We start from the raw sequence: 7,330 nt of genomic DNA, 5'->3' as shown, positions 1-7,330 counted from the left end.
AAAAAGAGAAAATACTCAGTGAGCTGCAGTTCTCTGGGTGAAAATGCTTTGTTGATGCCAGAGATCAGAGAAAAATTCCAAGGCTGCTTCAAGCTGATAGGAAGTTAACAGTAACTCAAATAATCAGTTGTTACAAACAAGGTATGCAGAAGGGCATCTCTGAATGGGCGACGCGTTAAACTTTGAAGCAGATGTACTGCAGCAGCAAAAGCCATACCACTCCTGTTAGCTATGTAAAGCTACAATTCAACAACAGAAGATTGCTTGGTCTGATGAGTCTTTCTGCTGGAACATTTGGATAGTAGAGTCACAATTTAGCATGAACAATGTGAAAACATGGACCTTATGTCATCAGTTCAGGCTAGTGGTTGGGTAATGGTATTGGGGAACAGTTTGGGCCCCTTAGAAACAACTGAGCATCGTTTAATACTTGTCTGATGACTTTTTACATGTAAACACATGTAAAAAGTCATGGCCCATGTTAAAGTATAATAATTTCAAGCTTGACATGACAGTGAGGTCACTGTAGTGAAATGGCTTCCACAGTCATCAGATCTCAATTCAGTAGAGCACCTTTAGGATTTGGTGGAATGTGAGATTCACATGATGGATGAATGACATGATTCTAAATGTCCAACACCTTTCTGAGTTTGAGCCACATTAAGAATGAATTAACAGAGTTTGAAGGCAAAAAAAGGAGGGTCCAACCCAGGACTTGCAAGGTGTACTAATAAAGCATCTGATGGGTTTCTATACAGTCCTGGTGGACAGTAACATTAGAAGGAAGGAGCAGAAGAAAACAGAGCAGATGTGGAATGTAAAGCCCAAAGTTGTCCCAGAGGAAACAGGAGCATTAGGAGTTATAACCCTGAAACTGGAAGAGTGGCTCCAGCAAATTCCAGGCACAACATCAGAGATCTCTGGCCAGAAATGTGCAGGCCCAGGAGCAGCTAAGGTACTGCACTAAATCCTCAGATTTCCAGGCCTAGTTTGAGGAACACACACACACGTGGGGTGTCACTCTGTGGGTGTGATAGGGAGATTTTAAAATGACAGGAAAAGTGTATTTTACCACTCACACCCCTTAGTGGTGAGCCACACTGATTTAAGATAGTTTTCCAAGATTTGTGCTGCTTTTTAAGATTGTATTAATAAATAAAAATAAATAAATAAAAATCAGAAGTAGCATCAATTTGTCAAATTAGTGTCCTAGATTCTTTTAAGCATGCTTAGAACCCAGTTTGAATATTCCCCAGTTTGGGAATATTGTCTAAATAATGAAGAAAGCAAGCAAGCAAGCAAGCAAGCAAGAAAGAAAGAAAGAAAGAAAGAAAGAAAGAAAGAAAGAAAGAAAGGCTACTGAATAAGTCAAATCCAAGGTCAGGTGATTTCCAAAATGAATCACGTCTTTAATAATGTATAATAAAGAAATTGGATGGGAATATGAAGACAGAGAGATCGTGGTGATTGGAGCAAAGAAAAACAAAAGGCAAATGAGACAGAGCAAAGAAAAGACAAGAAGCTGGCTTGAGAGCGATATTGTGGCAAGTGATGGAGAGAGAGAACAAACAGAGCGAGATGAGAGAGAGAAAAATAATCACAGCATAAAGCAGCAGCATGAACGTCAGCGAGTAAAGGAAGCAAAGGGCAGACAGAGAGAGGCAAAGAAAAATTGAGCAATAGAGAAGGAAAAAGAGATGTAGAACAGAGGATATTGATTGGTTAAAAATGCATGAGGTGTCTGGTGTGCAGCTCCTCATTTCTAATGCCTTCTGACCAGACAGGCGGAATCAAAAACATAATCTTTGCGAATAGCTGCGTCTAATAGCTGTTTTTATATCATTTGATGCTCTATATAAGTCAGTCAGTCAGTTAGTCAGACACTGCTGAGTAACAGGCAGATGGAAGCACAGCTAGTCAGTCAGTCAGTCTCTGGCACAATCTGGCGCTAAATAACACAGTCACTCCAAAGTCTCTATCAGAAGTACAATCTTATTGAAATTGATGAGTCTGCCTGGTTTCAGTTGTTTTAAATGCAGAATATTTTGAAGAAATTAAAGCTTTGTGTGCTTTAAACGTGTGTAAAAATGTCATTTCCATTTTTCCTTTGAATTGTGGAACCAGAACAGATGAATAAAGAGATATTCTTGTCAGTCTAAGAGCTCTACATTGTTGAACCAAAACTGAGGCAGTGAACTGTGAGATGGCATTGGCCCCTTTTACAAATGGTCAGTAAGTTGGTCAGTGAATTGGCTCTTTAAACGATTTTTTTACTTTATTCACCTGTAGTTCAGTTTCGGCTCTGTTTTTATTCAACTTTGACCTTACTGATTTTTATCTGCCTTGGCTGATTTCTCATCCTTTATACAATATACTGAGAACCACATTATCGTATTTCCATGTCTGCTTCAATGAAACAGACAACTTGAATAGGTGCAGGCTCAGTCAGCACTTTGATGATTAGCATGGTTGAGATATCACTTAGCTGACTGAATGTACAAAGTTAAACAAGCTGTTTTGCTAATACAGCGCCTTCATTTTGCATTAATATTTTCAATCCTGGTGTAGATATTGAGAGTTAAGGTGTATACCTGTATTCCTGAGCTCATTAAAACCTTTTTTTTTTTAGAGATATGCAGTCCTCATGGGACAGTTACAATACAAACTGATGATTTTACAGAATGTGATGCATTACTGGAGATTAAACAGATTTGCTGCAATACTTTTATCATTAATGCACAATTTGCCAGTAATACGTTTTTGTGTGTGAAGAGAGTTTTTTATTCCTCCTTTTGCTAAAGGAATGGGGTTTAAAAAAATCCAATACGACTCATCACCGTCTGCCAATAGTGCATATTTAGATAACAACTACAGTTATGACATTTTAGAACTCTTTAGCTTGGAGAGAGTTCAAAAAGGTGAAGATGATGAGTGCAGCAACTTGGAAAAGGCTGTCAGCATGCATAAATGAACAAAAGAAAGGTGGAACAAAGCGGTATGTTATCAGTTTGTCTTGTTTCATCTAATATCCAGTCATGATGAGATAAAGACAGAAAGCTAAAGTCAGTAGTCTGTGTACAAAGTTTATTGCCTATTCATTGAGCTGCTGAGATTTTTCAGGATGCACTAAAATGGTAGATCAGCTAAAAAGAAAAAAAAATAACGATCAAGAAATATCATGGAATCAACAAATATTTATATTGGCTAATTCAGTTATTAATTCTATGATTTCTAATGTTTTATTTAAGCTTTATTTCAGATCATGAGTTGCTCTTACTTGAATTCTTTGGGCTTATGCTGAGCAAATGAGCTGCAGCTACATGGTAAGTAACAAACTATGGCTTTAAGGTTTGTTAAGTGGAGGTTTAATTTCAAAGAAGTGCCAGAGAGGCTCAATAGCATATTGGATTCAAATCAAATAAACAAGACAGAGGTTTAGGCAATTTTAATTAAGCAACAATGGAAGTCAAAACAACTACCTAAGCATTTCAGTAAATCAGCTGAAGCGGTATAAAGCGGCATGTACTATCCAAACAATGGTGACACACTTTGGTGTTAGAAAAACAAACTGTATTTTTATTTGTTCAAACTGTAATTAATGAAGAATTGTAAAAAGGAAAACTGTGCCACTGATTAATATTGAGGTGGAATACTTTAACAGCATGTATTGCTTGTCCCTGAGCTCCAATTGTTCATCCTGACACTGTGACTTTAATTTCCACTTCCTCCCTGCTCTCTGCTGTCTTTCCATCTGTCCCGACCAACTCTGCCAATACTGTGGCTGAACGTGTGTGTGTATTTGTGCCCATATGTGAGCCTGTGTGTTTTCTGTATACACTCCAGTACGTTTCCAGGTCTGTGAACTTGTATCAAGACACAGCAGGGTTTGGCAACTCTTATCAGTCAGTGCCACTACTATAGAACGAACTGTGTGCTCAACAGATCAGAGACCGAATAAGAGGACAGTCGCTGCCTGGCCAAACCACAAAGCCAAAATAACTCCAACATGTCACGGGCCATTCAGATACCTGTTGGGTAACTTGGCCTGCATTACAGCTAATATGTTTTATGTGAACATTGCCAATTATTTACACATATGTTTGATAACTCTATTCTATTCTATTCCATAGTCTAGTCTTGTGTATAATACTAACACATTGTCACTCCAAGACTGATATCATAAGCCCCAGGCCTTTTGGATTTAGCAGATTTCATGCTAATTCACACATCAACTCCACTGGTTGACATAATTATCTGAAACAGCAAGAAATTTTTCCTGGCCAGCACACTCGCCCTATAAACATCGTGTGTGTGTTTGTGTGTGTGTACATGTCTTATCCCATCAGTAGTATAGCTCTGGGCTGGTTTACATTTGCATAATGAAGTCAATAACACTGGCCTCCTGGGAGGGAGCATGGTGACATTATTACTAATTTAATAAGAAGAGTTGTGTGTTCATGTGTGTGTGTGGGGAGAGTGAGAGAAACAAAGACAGCAAGGGACGGAGAGATAGATAAGTGCAGGATGTGAAAAGAGAGGGGAGATGGATGGTGGGGGAAAGAATGAGGAATGGAAGAAGTGTAACTCTAGAACAGGTTGGATAAACAAAGGGACAGGAGGAGAGAAGAGGAGACTAAGAAAAGGAATAGGGAGAGGCGAGGGTGAAAGGAGGACATACAGTTACAAAGGCAGAGAGGAGAAGTGAGAAGAGGGAGGAGAGGAAGAAAAGAAAGAGGGTAGGTGAAAAAGTCAGGCAGTAATGAAGGAGCAGGGAGCGGCATGGAAAGACAGACATATACGGTTGATGTATGACTGGTCTGTTCTTCACATCTGTTTAATAACAGTGTCCTTGCTGTCCTCTGCTGCTTAAAGGCCTGCAGCTATCTGCTCATCCAAAATAGGTGACTGGTACCCCCTGGCAGTATTACTAAGGAAGCACATGGAACACGAGCAAGCACCCGGCCCCCAAATTAATTTGTAATTTAAAATCACATCTTATTCAGTCTAATATACATCTTAATTTGACATGTTAAGACGACTTAGCAGCTCATTACGTGAAGTAACACTCCATCATGTACCTGTGGGTTATTACATGTTTTTCCAGAGAATTGATGGCGTTCCTCATTTAGCTTATAATTAATTCCAATGTGAAAATTAAAGCTTTAGATGTAGACTGTGAGGAATAAGGACCTGAATGCACTCTTATCAGAGGCAGGCGAGGTAAAAACTTAAGCCTACCTTTAATAAATGTTAGCTGAAACAGTCCAAAGCAGTGGTCCCCAACGCCCGGGCCATGGACCGGTACGTGAATCGTTTGGTGCTGGGCCGCGAGAGTTGAAGCTGGGGTGTGAAATTGATGGTTTTCAGGGTTTTTATAGTTATGTTTTTAAAATCATTTTTATAGTTAACTCAGTTTACCTGGGTCTTTTCCCCTGTGTTTTGAATAAATCTTCTTTTTTGCTATTGGTACTGGTTTTATTTTGTTGTATTTATCCACGACACCTTAAAGGCCGGTCTGTGGCGCAAAAAAGGTTGGAGACCACTGGTCCAAAGGAAATGGGACCAAGGATTCAATGGATACATTTAGGGAGGAAAAACGCAGAGGAAAATACAAGACATAGCTGGGTAACATTAGGATAAGAGAACCAAATCAATGATGACAAGGCGAGGGAAGTAAAACTTTAAACAAGGCACAGGCGGCAATTAACTATTAAAATAAAACAGGAAGTGGAAACTGCAACTACATGGGGAAACTTACAAACTTAACACAGGGAAACTGAAACCACAGGATTAGATGGGAAACACTGAGGAACAGTAGGAAAACTATGAATTCAAGAGAAAATATTCAATCGTAAACTGAACTTGAAAATCCAAACTCAAAATGTTGGATCAACAATGTCTTGCACACATTTAGCTCTTTTTGGCTTCTTTTAATTTAGTTAACACTATAAGGAGCTAACAAGCACAACATATACAGACTGTATATAAAAGATGACAAAGAAAGCAGCCCATTTTCTATAAAGTTGCTGCAGTGGCCCAAGTTCAAATCTGCCTCTGTCTCTTCTGCCCTGTGTTCTTTCTCAGCTTTCCTGTCTTCTTCAGTAAAAGCTAAAAATCTCCTCAAAAATATGTTTTAAATTATGGGAAAGCAACTACACGAAAAAAGCCCCAAATGTATATTTTAAGTAATTTTATTGCATGTAACGTTTTGATATAAGTTACAATGTAAAAAAAATAATTTTCATGGAATCTGGTCAAGTGAAATTAACTTAAATAAACCTTTAATTTGATATAATTTTGTGCTACGCTGTGGGCTCTTGCTGAATGAAGCTAGGACAGCCAATGATGAAGAATGTGAAGAGTGGAAGAAGAGGGTTGCATTGACAATCCAACACAATGGGCAGCACATTGAACACATTTTATAAGTGGTCAGAAACTTGTAAAAAACTCATGAAAGAATAAAGTTACGTTGAAACCAAGCACACCATTGTTTTTCCTGTGACATTACCAATAAGTTTGATGTGTCACATGACCCTCTTCCTATTGAAAAAACAAAAGTTGTATCCAAGATGGCCGACTTCTAAATGGCCAGCATGGTCACCACCCATCTTGAGGAGTTTGCCCCCTCACATATACTAATGTGCCACAAACAGGACTTTAATATCACCAACCATTCCCATGTTATTACGGTGTATCCATATAAATGGCCCACCCTGTACACCTTCATGCTGTTTAATTCTTGACATTGTGTACCACATCACTTAACTTGAAATTAAAAAAAAACCCAAAACTTTATCAAGTGTAATCTTTTTCACTGAGCTTTAATTCAAGTCTTAAAAGTAAGATTTAGCATCATGCTAGTAGTGGTATCCAAGAACTTGAGTAAGGTTCACACTAACGCCTTCATACTCTCCCATACTGAGATTTATGAACCTCACCTCTAACTGTTCACCTGAGGCACTGAACCAGATTGTTGGACACATCCCATCCAGCTGCGTCTTCTGGCCTCAGGTGGGAGCTTGTCCTTGTTCGCTGTCCTAGGTGCTGAACAGGAAGCAGCAGGGCTGAATATCTCTCCAGGATCTGAACTCGTGCCAGTGCCCAGGGATCAGTAAAGCTCTCCATGCACTGTCACAGTGGACCTCAATTTGTCAGTGTGATGGTTAGTCTCTTAAAACCCACTGGAATTGTTATACAACTGCATCACTGGGGACTTTCTGCACATACCTCTTCAATATGCTGAGTCACAGTTGCAAATATACAAAAACAAGATGCATCTGTGTATTTTTTGTCAGACTGCCACACAAAGCCAGACGCCGGCAGACACAAC

This window comes from Perissodus microlepis, chromosome 15 (assembly GCF_051167445.1).
Source record: "Perissodus microlepis isolate ML-2025 ecotype Zambia chromosome 15, ASM5116744v1, whole genome shotgun sequence".
NCBI classification, from domain to species: Eukaryota; Metazoa; Chordata; class Actinopteri; order Cichliformes; family Cichlidae; genus Perissodus; species Perissodus microlepis.
Note: the sequence above shows the minus strand (reverse complement) of the source record.